This window comes from Danio rerio, chromosome 15, assembly GCF_049306965.1.
Source record: "Danio rerio strain Tuebingen ecotype United States chromosome 15, GRCz12tu, whole genome shotgun sequence".
NCBI lineage: Eukaryota > Metazoa > Chordata > Actinopteri > Cypriniformes > Danionidae > Danio > Danio rerio.
In genome coordinates, this window is record NC_133190.1 from 21,642,056 (window position 1) to 21,660,000 (window position 17,945).

Consider the following 17,945-nt stretch of genomic DNA (forward strand, 5'->3'; position numbering starts at 1 on the left):
TCATACTGCATATTGTGTCATCATTCATTCACTTGCTTGCCTTTACAGCCCCTTATAAAGCACTCTTTGAAATACTCATCAGAAAAACAATGGAGTGTTCTTGAGGGTTATTACAAGACATTTGAACTTTTTTAACTTTGAAAAATTGTCACTTTATTTCGAGATACAATTATTTCAATTAAAAAACTATTACCTATGGTTTTTAGCTTAAAAAACTCCTACTTTGCTGCGTATTAATACTTACTAAGGTAGTTAGGTTTAGGTACTTTAGGTTCTTGCAGAATATGTCCTTAATAAGTACAAATAAACAGCCAGTATCTTGATAATACACATGTGATAATCCACTAGTTAATAGTAAGAATTGTGCCTTAAAGTGTTACAAAGACCATATATTCATAAATATACAGTTGAAGTCAGAATTATTAGCCCCCATTTGAATTTATTTTCTTTTTTTAATATTTCCCAAATAATGTTTGACAGTGCAAGGAAAATATTTATTTCTGGAGTCTTGTTTTAATTTGGCTAGATTAAAAGCAGTTTTTAATTTTTTTAAAACAATTTTAACGTCAAAATTATTAGCCCCATTAAGCTATATATTTGATCAATAGTCTACAGAACTAAACAACGTTATACAATAACTTACCTAATTGCCCTAACCTGCCTAGTTAACCTAATTAATCTAGGTAAGCCTTTAAATATCACTTTAAGCTGTATAGAAGGGTCTTGAAATATATCTAGTAAAATATTATGCACTGTCATCATGGCAAAGATAAAATAAATCAGTTATTAGAAACTATTATGTTTAGAAATGTGTTGAAAGCATATTCTCTCCGTTAATCAGAAAATGGGGAAAAAAATAAACAGGGGGGGCTAATAATTTAGGGGGGCTAACAATTCTGACTTAAACTGTATACACTCACTGGCCACATTATTAGGTACATTTGTCCAACTGCTCATTAACGAAAATTTCTAATCGGCTAATTACATGGCAGCAACTCAATGCATTTAGGCATGTAGAAAATGTTAAGACGATCTGCTGCAGTTAAAACAGAGCATCAGAATGGGGACAAAAAGTAATTTAAGTGACTTAAAACATGGCTGTTGGGAAAAACATGGCTGTTCTAAATATTTTATAACCTGCTGATCTACTGGGATTTTAAGCCTCAACCAATTGGGATTTTCTAGGATTTACAGAGAATGGTCCGAAAAACAGAAAAATATGCAGTGAGCGTCAATTATGTTGCCACAAATGCCTTGTTGTCAGAGGAGAATGTCCAGACTGGTTCCAGCTGATAGAAGTCAACAGTAACTCAAATAATCACTTGTTACAATCAAGGTATGCAGAAGAACATCTCTGAATGCACAACACGTCAAACCTTAAGGCGGATGGGCAACAGCAGCGGAAGACCATATCAAGTGCCAGTTCTGTCACCTAAGAACAGGACATTGATGCTACAATTAGCACAGGCTCACCAAAATTGGACAACAGAAGATTGGAAAATGTTGCCTGGTGTAAAGAGTGTTGATTTCTGCTGCAACATTCAGATGATAGGGTAAGAATTTGGCATCAACAACATGAAAGCATGGATCCATCATGTTCTGTATCAACCGTTCAGGCTGGTGGGGGTGGTGTAATAGTGTGGGGGATATTTTCTTGGCACCCTCATGGATCTCTGAGGATTTTCCAGAACCTTGTTGAATCTATGCCACGAAGGATTAAGGCAGTTCTAAAAGAGAAAAGGGGTCCAACCCAGTACTAGTAATGTATACCTAATAAAGTGGCCGGTGAGTGTATACTGTGTATAACACAATCATAACACAGTGAAAGTGTCTAACGTTCTGAATGATGATCATATCATTTGAGCTTAGTTCTGCATACATCATATTATGTGAACTTATCTATCAGATAGTAAAACAGGTAGAAACCTGTATTGTGCACTTTCAGCAATGAAATCCTAACTTTCTCTGCATGTGGGTCACTGTTGGCCTATAGCAGTTTTGATTTCAACAGCGAACACACCTGGTGGAAAACAAACAAAGCAAGCAATTAATGCCTCTGAACATCTGTCCATCTGGGCCTACCGTTAGCTCTTTTCATCCACACTACAATCTGTTGCAGGCTAAACCCAGGGGAGAGGAATTTATAGTGTAAAACATCTTGCTGAGGTCAGCATCAAATCTCTAAAAATGTATATTCCCTCGGGATGGGTCACAATGGTGACTAATCCAGCACAAGACTGCTTCATTAGTGAGGCTGACTAGTCTATCTAGATTTCCTCGTGCATCTCTTTTTAGTTTTGATATTTTTAGCAGCAGTGTTAATTAATGTGCTGACAGCATATCAAACAGTTTTCACACTAAATCTCTCGCAGAAAAGGTTTGTTGTACATTTAAATCACCTCCACTTTGACTTTACATCCCACAGTTAGCTTGATATAAGTCTGAGTACTTTTAAATGCTATGCTGCCTCTGCAATGCTGTATAATGGTTTTGGATAGTGACTTTTATTTTGAAACTCCCACAGGAAGTCAGTTATAAAATTTGGTTACAAATAAACATTATGGGCGATTAAGCTGAGAAAATAAAAACAAGAGAGATCAAATGTGGGATGAAAACATTGTGAATCGATCGCTTTATTCCCTTTCTTCAACTCACTCTCTTAAAGGGTAAAACCACTCTGTCACTTCTAGCTCTGAACTCTTAAAGGGGAAACACATCAAGAACAACTTATGAATTCTGTCAAATGTAAAAATATAAGCGCCACAATATTTTCATATTCAGACCAATCTGTTTCATACCCCTTGGCCACTATCTAACCCTATAATACCACATGGAAGAGCCAGGATGAAATATAAAATGACTCTGACTAAGTTTCGTCTGTCATATACACTGAGGATGGCTTGAGGGTGAGTAAATTACGTATTAATTTTCACTTTTCAGTGAACTATTCCTCTAAATGGTGTGAGGGCAGGATTAACCTGTCAATCACAAGAGAATAATCAATAGCAAACCACAACCATCCAAGCAACCAGTCAATTCTTGAACAACAAAATGAAATTGTTATGATGACCAGCGATCACTTCTTGGAACATCGCTGGTGGACTACAAACTCATCCATGAACTACACATCCCTGCATGCAGTTACACACACCAGTCACTATTCTCCGCTGATCACGCATGCACAGCTGACTCTCGTCATTATAGATTATCCAGACTATACACCCTACACACATTAGTCTGCAGTGAGTCTTTGTGGTTTCCTGTCACATATATTTCCTGTCACTGTGTTTTTGCATTGCTCTAAGTTTGTTTGTACTTTTGGATCAATGCATTATTTATAGATGGATACCTTATGAGTGTTTTGACTATGATTTTGGATTGCCTTGATTGATTCTTGTTTTTTTTTTCTTTAATAAATTATTATTTAGCTGCACTTGGATCCTACCTCTCTTGTCTTCGCCATGGCGAAATCCAAACGTGACAGAAATGTCCTGCATTTCTTCTTGTTTGAGAAGCCACTTCTCAACACATACAGTTGAAGTCAAAATAATTAGCCCTCCTAAATTATTAGTCACCAATTTCTCTTTAACGGAAAGACGATTTTTTTCAACATTTTAATTTCTAATTTCTAATAACTGATTTCTTTTATCTTTGCCATGCACAGAAAAACTCCTCCAACCGAAGAAGCTGTGGATTGTAAGTCACAAGCTGTAAGTGTTTTTATTTGTTAAAATTGATCAACTACATGCACAGTTTCTAGTGTCAATGGTATGTTGTAGCAAGAGCATAAACAAGGATGTAAACAACAGGAAATGCTGTTTGGCACTGCTAACAATTTAGCTGCAAATTAATATTTATCAGTCAAACTGCTGTGAACACCCACAATCTTTAGCAACGTGTGCATCGTCTCTCTATGCAGAAGTATTAATCTCAAATAACAAACTCGCAAAAGATATGTGAAAGTTTCATATTCCTTACACATGCTTATTCCAAATATATGTGAAAGACACTAGTCAGATTTTATTTTAGAGAGCATGAGGTGTAAGTGTGAGGTGTGCTCAGGCGTGTAATCTTCATTTTCTGTCTGATTCAGGCAGCTAACACTGCTAAAAGCTTCTCTGTTTACACAGCGATAACGTGCATGCTTGTAGGGGTGTGACTTGGTGATGCGGAGCTGATCCATGAATCACAGCACATTATGTTAGCTGATCAACCCAAGCCTCTTAAGGGCGGGCCTTTCTGAGTAACAAGGAAATATGACAGTCATTTTCATGTTAGCTGAGTAGCTGTATATAAGTAAGATATATGAAAAAAAATAATGTGATTTTCTAAGTAAAGCATGAACACATTTTGCTTTGCTTTTTCTTTTAAACACAACAAAGCCTTAAACTGTAGATCACCCCTTTAGGAGGCCTAATAATATTGACCTTAATTAAATTTTTTTAATGATTAAAAACTGGTTTTATTCTAGCCTAAATAAAACAAATAAGAGTTTTTCGCCAAAAAAAAAAAAAAAAAAAAAAAAAAATATATATATATATATATATATATATATATATATATTATAATGAGAAAAAATATATATATTATATATTAATATATATTAATATTAATAATAATATATATTACAATGAGAAAGAAACGATTACATCTTGGGTTTAACACTGATTTTACATTTTTTTAATTTCCCTGATTCTGACTAAAAGTTTATTTTTACCTTTTTCTCATTTCCCTCTTAGTTTTTCTCTTAGGAATACTCTCTGATAAACACTTGAAGGGACTTTACGGGACAACCAAACTCCATCACACACCTGCCCTACTTTCTGTACTCCTCTCACTATGTGTTTTTGGAAAAATGTTGGTCTCACACTGTGAATGACAAACAGAAGACATATTTCAGAAGGTACTTGTCTGAAGGTCTTTCCACATGAACAGATGGTCTGGACAGAGCTCAGTGACTAGACACCAAAGACCTCAACTTCTTACTTTGTTCACTCCCAACTTTAACTTCTGGCAAACAAATAACCTTAACTCTTAAATACTGAGTGATGTCAAATTAATAATACCTAAAAACAATGGTTGAAAAGACAGATTTCATATGCAGAGTGTTCACAAACAAATCTACCTTTGTAATTGAAACTTGCCAAAACTCTAAAATGCAGCTATTTTAAACACAGATAAAGATATCCAGCAGGGAGGCTGAATGTTCTTTAAAGAAACCGTATAGTTTCTAATTGCTGCTAACCTTCAAAACAACTTATGTATTGATTAAAAATATCCTTTTATTTCTCCAGGTCACCAGAATGAGAAAATTCACAAGATACCTCATGTAAAATTCCCAACATAAGCTCATTCTGAAAACGTAGCCCTATATATGTTTCTGGAGATTGTGAAATATGTAGCCAGAGCTACATATGGCTGCATTTCATCTTTTAAATGACTGCTACCGCTTACATCCATGTGTATGGATTTCAAGCTGTTACCAGTTTGTTTGTTTGAAGATGACAGCAGGGTTTGAGTCCGGTGAAGGACAGTTCCAGAAAGCAGGTAAGACAAAAACAACAAGCCAAAAATTTAAATAAAGTAGTAAATAACAGGGTGAGGATGTAGTAAAATCTGAAAACGTGGTAAAAATCAGGCGGTGGCTTTTTTCTTTTTCTGGATTGCTTTTGAAAATTGTTGGTTGGGTTTAGAGAAGGGGGTGGGCAGGTCAATCAATACAATTGGTTAGGTTTAGAGAAGGAGGAGGGTGGGTCAGTCGATTGGTCAGTCAGTCAGTAAGTCAGTCAACCAGTCAATCGACAGCGGCCTCTGGTGGATTGACGCGAGAACAGCAGGAGCTAATAACACTCGCGAGACAAATTTGAGATTTTAAAAAGCATACACAGCGGCCACTGGTGGATTTGCAAAAACAAGAACTGCAAAAAAAAAAAACATAGCTCCTGGGACATATTTAGTGGTCTCTAGAAATGTATATAGAGGTACGTTTACAGAATGAGCCTGTGTTAAATATTCCATACCAAAAATGACCCCTTTCTTGGGGAAGCCAAACATGTTTTTTTTTATGTTTTTATTTGTCTTTAGAAACTCCCCTTCCACTAGAGGGTGGAGCCTGTACAGCAAAAACAAACAAAGCATCTATGAGTGTTTTAAGGCCTTTTTAGTTTACACCCCTGCTACCTAGCTGAGACAATAAACATTGAGTGTCCTTTGGTATGCACTTTTTGCTTGTTTGACATCAGAGTTCAATTCATTTAGTGCATGTGAACGCTGTCTTCTGAATTTGGTGAGTCTACCTAAAAATGGCAGTCAGGAGTGCTGTACCTCCAACCCAGTCTCATTCTGATAATGTACCCCTATATACATTTCTGGAGAAAGCAAAATACGTCCCAGGAGCTAAGTGTTTTTTCAGTTTTTGTTTCCTTGAATCCACCAGAGGCTCAAATTCTCAAATTTCTCTCGCGAGTACCATTCACGCCTGCTCTTCTCATGTAAATCTACCAGAGGCCGCTATCAACTGCCTGACTGTCTATCTGATCAGCTGACCCACCCTCCTCCTTCATTAAACCCAACCAATAGTGGTTTAAAAAGCAAAGATTTACCTGACCACCCACTTCCCTAAACCCAATCGCAATGTTTTATAAAGCAATCCAGAAAAAGAAAAGCCCCCTACTAATTTTTACGACATTTTCAGATTTTATCACATTATCACCCTGTTATTTACTTGTTTGTTTTATTTTTTAGCTTTTGTTTTTGTCTTATCTGCTTTCTGGACTCGTTCTTCACCAGACTCAAACTCCACTCTGCGTCTCAAGTCTGCCTACGTACATGTTACAGAGGTAAGCGGTCAGCTGTTAAGCGAGAAAAGGAACAGCGTCATACTGCCCATTGTGTTAATTTATAAGATAAAATGTAGCCATACGTAGCTCTGGCTACATAATTCACGATCTCCAGAAATGTATATAGAGCTACATCTTCAGAATGAGCCCATGTTGCGTACGTCCAAACTACAAGGCAGTTCACTTCAAATGTGATCACATTTGCCCCAATTATACAATTGACCTATGGTATATTAATCACATACAAACTGGTTAAACATCAATGATGTTTTTGCATTTACTCCTTCACTTGTCTGACACTCAGCAAGCAGAGAAAATGTGTATATAATTTCTACTCATCTTCTGAGAAAATAATCTCTCTGAGTTTGTTTAATCTTTTACATTACATCATGACAGATTCATGTGCCACTCAGTGTTAGAACACTGTAAACAAAACTAAATTTTCAAAGTCCAAAGTTTCAAAGTTTCAAACTTGCAGCATGCAAGCATCGGTATCCAGCCATTGCGCCATTGCACCACTGTTACTAAGCAACGTGTGACATTGATGGCGCATACGTACCAGGGTTTAGAAACAAATGACACGGGTAGGTCATGTGATAATGAAGGATGTAATACATGAGAATTACATGTATAGAACATACTCTTATCAAGGTCGTGAAGTAAATTCAGAGTCAAAAGTAGTATCTACTCATGTAATAAGAAATGTCAAACTCCAATGGATACAGTCCAGCTGGAGTATGGGTGGTGGGGTTCAATTAAATTCAAATGCAAACCAAACAATCAAATCAAATACGAAAGCACCCTAAGTGTGCCGATAGAAAGTTGCAGATCAGATGACACAATTGCCCCTTTCACACATACAGACCTTTCTTGGAAATTTCCGGCAATTTTCTGGAAAGGGATCATGTGTGAACAGACCCTTTTTGAAAATACCAGTAAATCCGTTCCGGTAATTTTCCAGAAAGAGAAGTTGTAACATTATTAGTAATTTGCCAGAATGCTGCATTGTGTGAAAATAAAAGCCTTTGAATATTTTTCTACACACATTTAGCTGCTGGATGTTAGTCAGATAACGTTTCTATGTTCTTTCTTAATGCCAACTGTTTGTTTACCTTCAAGCTCTACTTCAGTTGCTTGACACGTGTGCATGTGAAGAAGTGCTCTGGTGAGCGCCAGCAAACGCACATATAATGTACATCTCAACATGCAAAAAGTGTACCTCCATATGTTTTTTATCAAAGTTCTTCATAATACTTAACCATCCACAAAATTTGTAATGTAGTCAAATGTGTAAACATTTAGCTGCAGTTCACACTTCTGGCCTTTGGATGTCTCAGGGACAAAGTGGCTACATGAATGCTAAAGCTTTAAATAAAAGTGAAACCATCAACAAAAGCACGACCCCTTCAATGTTTACAAATACAATCTCAGCCATTTAGAGCTAATTTCTGGTCAATGATGTCAGAATGTATCAATATTTTGGAATAGATGTGTAAATGGTCTAATTCTGGAAAAATTCTCGAATGCCCTTGGCTGTTTGAACAGCGCTGTTTTAATTTAAGTCATTTCGGAAATTTTCCAGATATCTATGGGTATCGCTGTGTGAAAGAAGATATTGTGTGAGGATCAAATGAGCATTAAAAAGTTATCTTTCTATTCCATCAATGCAGCATGTGTAATCAGCAATACAGGCCCCTAAAGACACTGACATTAGTATCAAACTGGGCTAACAAAACCAAAGCAAGCATCTGTTGCCGACTGTATGTTTTGAGATGTTGGACAAGGATGAATCTTTCCAGTGTGTGCTGAGTGTTGAACATCTGGGTTTGTGCACGCCATTAAATTCAATCTACTTTGAAAGGCTGTTTGTTTGTGCGTAGTTGCTAACGCACATGTTATAAAACCAATGTGTACTTTAAACTTTCGTATCAGAAGCTAATGATCTGCACTCCCTATGAGGGTGGGCAGGATGCTATGAGAGAGACAAGTGTGACGGCCGCACTGATGAAGGGGTCTGTGTGATGACCTGAGTGTCTCCACAGTGCCTCGACTGTTCTCTAAGCGGGTACATCTGCCCGGCTGACACCTGCTGGGGAGCCGGCCACTCTCTCACCCATCCTGGCAGGAAGAACAGGCACTGCCCACATAGGATCCATACACAAGTGGATGCTAATATCGCCGGCTACAGGAAACCAGGGCTGTCAGACTTTTCTGCCCTTGTGAGGCCAGACACCACCTGCCCCAACAAAGACGCTTTTGGATGAGAGGGTCAGTCTGAATACCAATGAACACCAGTGTCTCTTACAAAACTTTTAAGATAAGCTCATGCAGTGTGTGTGAATAAGTATTCATATCGGATGCAACCTCAATCTCCAGAATGAATTAAAAAGATCATATAATGCAGCTAATATATTAAGAATATGCCTTTCCAAAGAAGTAATGCAGTTGATTTACAGTATGGACTGGGATGGACAGTGACTAAAGAAAAACAAAAGTATGCCACATAAAAAAAAAACTATATTATGCAGTAAATAAAAGAAGAATGTTGTGCAAAACAATACTACTTTGCGTAAAATGCTGCACAACAAAACAATATCAATGTGCATATCAGGGTTTAAACTGTGGCAACCAAAATTCATTTGTTCATTTTCCTTCAGCTTAGTCCCTTATTTATCAACGGTTGCCACAGTGGAATGAGCTGACAACTCATTCATTCATTCATTCATTCATTTTCTTGTCGGCTTAGTCCCTTTATTGAGACGCAGAGCAGAGTTGACTGCGACAATGGGGATCAAGTGCGATAAAGAACAGTTAAGAAAACAGTTAAGACAAAAACAAAAGTTACAAAATAAAACAAACAAGTAAATAACAGGGTGAGAATGTGGTAAACTCTAAAAATGTGATAAAAATCAGGAAGCTTTTCTTTTTCTGGATTGCTTTTTATAACACAGACATTTGAGATCTGAAAAAGCATACACAGCGGCCTCTGGTGGTTTTGCAAAAATAAAAGCTGCAAAAAAGCATAGCTCCTGGGACGTATTTGGCGCTCTCCAGAAATGTATATAGGGGTACGTAATCAGAATGAGCATGGGTTAGAGAAACACCCACACACACTTTCATACACTATGGCCAATTTAGTTCATCCAATTCACCAGGAACACAGGGATAACATGCAAACCCAACACAGAAATGCCAACTGGCCCAGTCAGGACTGAAACCAGTGACCTTCTTGCTGTGAGGTGACAGTGCTAACCCCTGAGCCACCGTGCTGCCACGGAAAACAAAATGTTGTGGAAAAAACAAACAGTACTGTTCCAAACAAATAGTCTGCACAATACAAAAATCTAAATTCTGCAAAACCATATTTGACTGTGCAAATGAAAACTACATGTGCCAACCTAAAGCAGACTGTAAAACACTATTATTCTACGAGTAAATTTCTGTTGCAAAATAACTTTGTGGAAAAACAGAAAGAAAGAAAATGCAAACAAATTAATAAAAGGCACTGCATTTTCTCACAATGCAAACAGTTTACTAAAGTGTTGCATTTTCTCACAATACTTGCAAAAAGGACACTCAAATTTATTTATTTTTTCTCATCCAAACTACCTATTTAAAATGAGCTAAAGCAACACAATTCTTGAGATTTCATTAAGACAACTTAATTTTTTTTATGTTGAATCCACATCACTTTGTAAAAAGTGTTAAGTTAACTTAATCAAGTTGTGGTGGGACAATATTAATGATTTGTGTGGAACCCTGCATTTTATACAGTGAATAAAAAACAACAAAAATGCTCCAAGAAGACCCTAAAATGTGACGGACGCTGCTGTGCCATGACTATTGCTCAGTGAAGTTGTGGGGATCTTTGAAAGGTGAGTTTTTAGTTTGTTTATTTTAACATCCTGTCTCCCTTGGCTTTTTTATTTTACTAGCCTAAATGACCATAAACTTGAAACATACCCATTGAAACATTTCTGTTGTCTTCCATTCTTTTTGCAAGTGAGAAAATGCAGCGCTTTCATAAATTGTTTGTGTTGTGAGAAAATGCAGCACGCTTTATAAAAATGTGTTTGCGTTGTGAGGATTTGCAGCATGTGTGCTGTCAAATGGATGAAGATCTTCTCCCAATTTGCTGGCGTTTTTTGTAATTAAACTGCGCCACGTTAAGCTCTCCCGGCCACTGTAGAAAATGCCCAAGATGCCCAAAACAAAACTATTAACTCATTATACATTGCATAAATATTTGAAAAAGAAAATTTGAGTTTTTAATATCTTGACAAGCTATTTTATCATCCAAAGTGCTATGCCAGAACCATTCTGGAGGAAAATGCATTCAACAACAGTAACCAAAAGATTCTTGATTATAAAACAGATTTCAGTTTTATTTACTTATTAGTTCAGAACTTTAAAGCATTCTAATAATAAATGCACATGAAGCATTTCATCACAAACTGACCAAGTCAGCTAATGGACTTCCCCTTAGAGGACCATCTTTAAAGAGATGACAATGCATGCTTATTAAAAGTCATAAAACGGTTACGTCCCATAAAGACCTCACTTCAGAATCTACTGGGAGGAGCATTATCTACCATCTTTTTCATTTCAGTCAGAGACCCCTCCATGGCTGCAGGTCACTTGCACATCCGCAATCAAAGCAATTGCAGTGAATTTCAAGCAGGCATTATGTCATTTAGATTCAAAGCTGCATTGCTTGCAAATCCAACCATGAGGCATTTAGCCAAAAGGCTATTATACACGCTTTATTGTAAAACGCCCTGACGACATATAAAAACCACACACCATCTACACGCCACAATCACTGATATTGACATTTCGGAAAGCACCTAAGGATCAGGAGAGTGTGTGTGGGTGTGTGCATGTGTGTGTGTGAGGGGACGTGACTGAGTGAACCGACGGACTGACCATGAATGCAAAAAAAAAGAGGGCATGAATGGCCACTGCGGCAGTAGAGAGGAAATAGGAAGCCATGAAATAAACCGTCACAGATGTTCACACTCGCGCCGCCCAACACAGCTGCACAGGTGACATTTCTCCGGCTGAAAAAAGACGAGGCAGACACTGAACTCATTCACCCCAATCCAAAAACACGCACACACACACACACACATACAAACACACACCCCGCATGCAATAATACACCCTTCACATGCGGCTCTTGCTTGCTCCAAAATGGAGAAACAGCTACTGTTCATTTTCCAAACAAGTCACAGTGATTTCTGCAGGGGAACGGCTGCAGACTTTTAACATGGATGCGAGGTGCAGCAGACAGTTACCCTTGCTGCTGTCATTGTTTGAAGTTTGGAATATGCATGAGTCTAACCTCTGAAGCATATGTTAAATATATAAAAGGGCTTTGCTTACGGAGAGCTGACAGTGCTGAGCCAATTATACCATTCCTGTGGACGACACCTCAATGTCTGACAGAAACCAAATAAATATCAGGAGCTGCTTCATTTCACAATGAATAATCAGCATAACTGAATGCTAAAATACAAATTGGCAAACTACATCACAAGAGCAAACGCATTGTAAATGAAAATGTCTAATCAACCAATCACATTACAGCAACTCATGATCAAGACATGATCAAGATGATTTGAAGTTCAAACCAAACATGAGAATGATTCCCCATATCATCAAAGGTGATTAGGGATAGTTCACCCAAAAATGAAAACTCTGTCATAATTTATTCACCGTTGAACACAAAAGATTTTTCGAATAATGCTGGAAACCTATAACCTTTGACATCCATGGTAGGAAAAACAAATACTATAGAAGCTTCCAGCATTCTTCAATACATCTTCTTTTGTGTTCAACAGCATAAAAATTTGGTTTGGAAAAAGTCAAGGGTGAGGAAATGATGGCATAATGTTCATTTTTGGGTGAACTGTCCTTTTAGGTGACTTTAAAGGGTCACAAAACACCAAAACACATTTTCGAGATGTCACATGTGTGCCTCACATTGCTAATAAAACACTATTAAGACACATATATATTTCACCAAAAAGTTTTTTTTTTTTTTTTTTTTTTGAGCACAAATCACATGTGGACACGTTTGGAATACAGTGGTCTGCTAACACACGACAAAAATATGTTTGTAAGGAACATTTTTTTACCCGAGAGCTTTTCGCATCTGGAAATGGTGAAATCCAGATTAACCACTCATCTCCTTTTAAAAAAAGATGCGGTTCCACTTTGTGTTGATTGTCCTGTCTCTAGAGGTTTGCTAAGTGTGTGATCAGTATTTCTTGTTTATGTTTATTCAGATAACAAAGTTAGTTAGTATCGTAAGCAGTACTCGTTCAGTTTTTAAAGATATACATTAGTCAAAATGATTTAGTTACTAAGTTTACAGTGCGTAAACATCACTACAATATTATGGACTAAAAGATCCGCTGTAATTGCTGCTCTCCGAGTGTAAACATGTAAACACCTTAATCAAACTATTACCGTTGTGTAGGATTTTCACCGCATTTTGAGACAGGACAGTTTATACACACACGGCGGTTTGACGCTATTCTCTGAAAAAGTGCATGTTACGGAGAAATGCTGAGTTTTTTTCAACCCAAGCTCATTCTGGAAACGTAGCCACGCAGACGTTTCTGGAGACCGCGATTTACGTGGCCGGAGGTACGTAAAGGCCGTGTTTGGTTTTTTTCGAACGAACGCTGCGGGGCGCTGTGGCGCCGCTCCGCCCCTCCTCTTCGCGCTCGCCGGCCAACGGGGCTTTCCCGATGCAATCAGTTTGTCCGCCTAGCTCACAGCGTTGCGTCGGATGAGCGGAGGCCCCGGAGGAGGAGGACGAGCCAGAGCCGGCTGCAGTGGACGACGACCGGGATCGAGTCCAGGGAACGGCGGGTTCCGGAAATCAGGTAAGACGAAAAACTGAAAATAAGGGCGAGAACACGGCGGGATCCGAAAACACGGTCGAAATCGAAGACGAGGGCTTTTGCTTTTTTTTTTTTTTTTTTTTTCGATCCGGCGGCTATTCGCGCGAGAACGGCGCGGGCGCGAACGCCGCGCGCTCTAGAGAGGCGCCCGCCCGAGACGCGAAAAAGCGCGCACAGCGGCCTCTCGCGGATCCGCGAAAACAAAAAACAGCTCGAATACGTACCTCCCGGGACGTAAATCGCGGTCCGCAGAAACGTCCGCGGGGCTACGTTTCCACAATGAGCCCGGGTTGTTTTTTTTTCTCCCGTACGGCGTGCAGTATCAAAAATCCCATTAAAACTCTTCCAGCAGTTCTTTGCATCCAATATCTTGTTTATCACGGGAGGCATGCATGAAATGTTCCTGAATGAAAGTGAAAGTGCCAAACTGCAGTTAAAGTCGACATATTAAGAATGAAACACCCAAAATTACATGAAACTCTAGAGGAAAAGTGGATAGTCTGGTGACGCAATGGTTTTAATCGAATTATGTACTATAACATGTAAAACAGGATCATGAAAAGAACATTCTTAAAAGAAACTCATGTAAAAACTTTAATCTTATTATTGTCTTATTCAGATAAAGGCAAATAATTCCATTTCTGATGTCCATGTAAACGTAGTCACTGTCTATTTCCTCTTCGTCTGTGTTTGTGCTGTCGCTGTGTAAATCAGCTGTAATTCACTTAATGAAACTCCCCTTTTCAGGCAAACCCTTCCTTCTTTAACCACTTGACACTACCACCTAAACAAAGCTGGACTCACCCACTTTCCTGACTTTTTCAGGAAGAAAAAGGCGGGGGCTTTCATGGTGTGCCATAAATGTGCCATGGTTATGAGTTCTGAAAATGCCTTGATGGAAAATGGGCCAGAGGAGAATGAACAGACTAGTTTGAGTGGATAGAAAGACAACAGTAACTCAAATAACCACTTCATACAGCCAAAGTCTGCCGGAGAGCATCTCTGAACACACATCAAACCTTGAAGCAGATGAGCAACAGCAACAGAAGGGCACACCAGTGACACTCAGATAACAACAGCAAACTAAGTCTACAATTCACACAGACTCAACAAAACCGCACACCGGATTAATTAAAAACTAGTTGTCGAATCTGAGAAGTGTTGTTTATTGTGCAGCATCTGAATGCAAAGATACAGATATACGGACATAAACCACATGAAAAAATGGTTAGTATTGCTCAGTATTGCTGCTGACCATGTCCATCCCAGTCAACACATCCTATTGTCTGCTTCCAGCACGATAACAAATCCAAGCTTCAATCATCTCAAACTAGGTTCTCCAAAATGACAGTGAGCTCTCTTTACTCAAATGGCCTCCACAGTGTCCAGACCTCAACCCAGTAGAGCAGCTTTGGGATGTGCTGGAATGGGAGATTCACATTATAAATGTACATACAACCAATCTGCAGCAACTGTAAAATGTAGCAACTCATGCATTTTTCTTGGAGAAATGTATTGAATCGACTGACACCCAGCGTTTTATATCAGTTTTTATATAGTTTATACAGTTTTATATAGTTTTTCCACCTCCAGACTAGGGTTGTAACAATATACCGGTATGACGGTCTACCACGATTTGAACTTGCACGATTATCATACCATGAACAATTGCATATCAACGGTTTTAACCCTTAAAGACCGAGACAGCCGCCCGCGGCTAAAAATAAGTATTGCTCTTAAATGTTTAATAACTTTTGATCCGCTGATCCGATTCATACAAGTCAAAGATTGGCATAAAGAAGAGAATCTCAGCTTTCCAGTGCTGTATCACATAACATTCGCGGACTTTCAGAGGCTCCGGAATCAGTGCGGTTACGTCATCAAAATTTGACAACGCTGATTTGACAAAGAAACGCTCGTCACTGTGTCTCCGGACAAACCAGACATGATACATTGATGCATTGTCCCTCCTCCATGCCCAGACTGGTTCAAACTCGCTATATCACAACCAATAAGCATAGGTTTCACTTTTATTTGTGGACCAACACTGAGCTTTTTGAACAACACGGAATGAGAGATAGGCATACATTTCTGCGCGGCTAAATAAAACGCAAAAAAAAAAGTTTTGCATGAAATAATTCTCATACTAAGTACTTTTGCATGCACAGCAGCACAGAAACATGACAAAACAGTGACACAGCAAAGACGAACTGCTGCTCTTGCTGTTTTCAAAAGACGCAAATGAAGATGCAGCTGTTTGTCTGCATTGCAGACAACCATATCCAAATCCATATCGATAGACAACCATATCCATGCTGGCACATAAAACCTAAGGATGTTCCATATTGAATCTAGTTTCGTTATGTAACTATTTATAGTATAGTAAATATTTATATCTATTTTTTTACTGAGGATTTGCACCATGTTTATTTGGACTTTGACACATTATTTATTATTTTTTTATTTGTTCATTGTACAAGTGGACACATTCTCTCACCTCAGCGGTCAAGATAAGGTCCTGAAAATCTCAACATGCTTACATTTCTTCATCACAACCTAGACTGAAAAAAACAACGCTTTAAATACATGTTTACAGCCATAAACTTGGTATTGCACTTTTGGTCTCCCATTTATCCTGCTTATAAGGAAGGACAGTTTAAGTTTATTTTTGTCTAATCTTAAAAGACCCTGCTTGTTTATTCCTTCTAATTTAATTTATTAAAATGGGAGATTTTTCAGTTTATTTTTATAAAAGACTTCTATAGTTCTATTAAAATGGTTCTTTCAAAAGTTTGTTGAAATAAAACCTTTGTTCAGTCAGAAAACGTGTTCTTATTCTTTTCAGGGTCTTTGCTATGAGAATTACTATTTAATACCGTATACCGCGAAACCGTCAAACCGTGGTATTGTTTTAGACGATAATCATACCGTAAAAAATTCATACCGTTACAACCCTACTCCAGACTTACGACATTTAGGGGTCACTGATCAAAATGTTCGAAAAGTATATTAAAAATGCCAAAATAACTTTTTTATTTCTGCTTGAGTAGTTTTTCAGAGACTTGATTGTGCTTTTTCTATTAATAATAGACTGGTACCTGAGTTGAATCTCAGTCCCTCCAGTGTAATTTCAGTAAGAACAATCCTATCACTAACTGCACATTGTCATCACTTCCTCGCTTCTGCCGTCCACTAAATGGACACATATCTCACTTGGGAATGTAATTTAATAAATGAACTCTACAAAAGACCAACAAAGTTGTTCATCAGCAATGTATCAACACAGCAGGAGCTAACAATTTCTTACCAGTGTGAGAAAAGACAGTGCTCTTTAATGACACCCATAATTATCATTAATTCCGCGGCCACTGCAGCTCATACATGTAAAGTGATGTACAGTAAGAATCAGTATGCAATGCAGCCAAAAGGCTCCAGTATTGGACTTAATCTGCCATGTCAGCACTTGATTTAAGCCTACAGCAGCGTTGCGATACCATTAATATGCGACCGAGGGCCTTTCGGATATTGACCCCAAGGCAATGATTACCGAGCTGTGAATCATAATAGTTTACATATTGTCTTAATGGATCGTATTAAATTCATCATCTAATAAAATGCAAACACTCACCGTAGAGGAGATAATATATTTCCAGCGGCGCTGAACCATGCCTATAAATAATAAATCAGGCAAAATGTGATGTTCAAAAGGAATGAGAGGGAGGAACATGACATGACCAAAGCCTTGAGCTACCTCAGATTTGCCTCTGTTTGGCATCATGCAAGACATCTCCATTAGTGTAATGGAAATTATGGGGGCTCTGCCTGGTGAAATATTACTCTGTTTATTGGACACAAGTGCATGCAGATTTTATAGCAGGTCGATGTTTTTTTTTTTTTTTTGGGAATGATGCCCTATACCCAACAGCTCATAATATTAAGTGTAGACTTTTCCTAAACATTTTAAACACCCCATGAAATTGTTTGAGAAGCACAGTTTTGTTTTAAAGTTACTGCTGAAGTAAAGGGTTTTAATTGAATGTTTTAAATGAATAAGACGATGGCAAATACAAAAAATACATATACAAAGTCTGGCCTCTGAATGAGCAACACCTTATTGTTCTCTCACAATGAGGTTAAAAGTTGCTGTCCAAAATCTTCACTTTCTCGTTTCCTCTTGGGTTAAATGAGCTGC

General features: G+C 38.1%; 1 protein-coding gene and 1 long non-coding RNA gene across 39 annotated transcripts in view; both read right to left on the minus strand.

The window, feature by feature from the left end:
- The window catches only part of igsf9ba (immunoglobulin superfamily, member 9Ba), a 108,612-nt gene that overhangs the window by 48,419 nt on the left and 42,248 nt on the right, over positions 1-17,945 (minus strand). The gene's annotated exons all lie outside the window — the stretch shown is intronic.
- LOC141377819 (uncharacterized) lies at positions 10,435-17,422 on the minus strand. Its single transcript, XR_012390807.1, has 3 exons — positions 17,382-17,422; positions 14,039-15,174; positions 10,435-13,412 (listed from the first exon to the last, which is right to left on the minus strand). It is a non-coding gene; the product is annotated as an uncharacterized lncRNA (long non-coding RNA).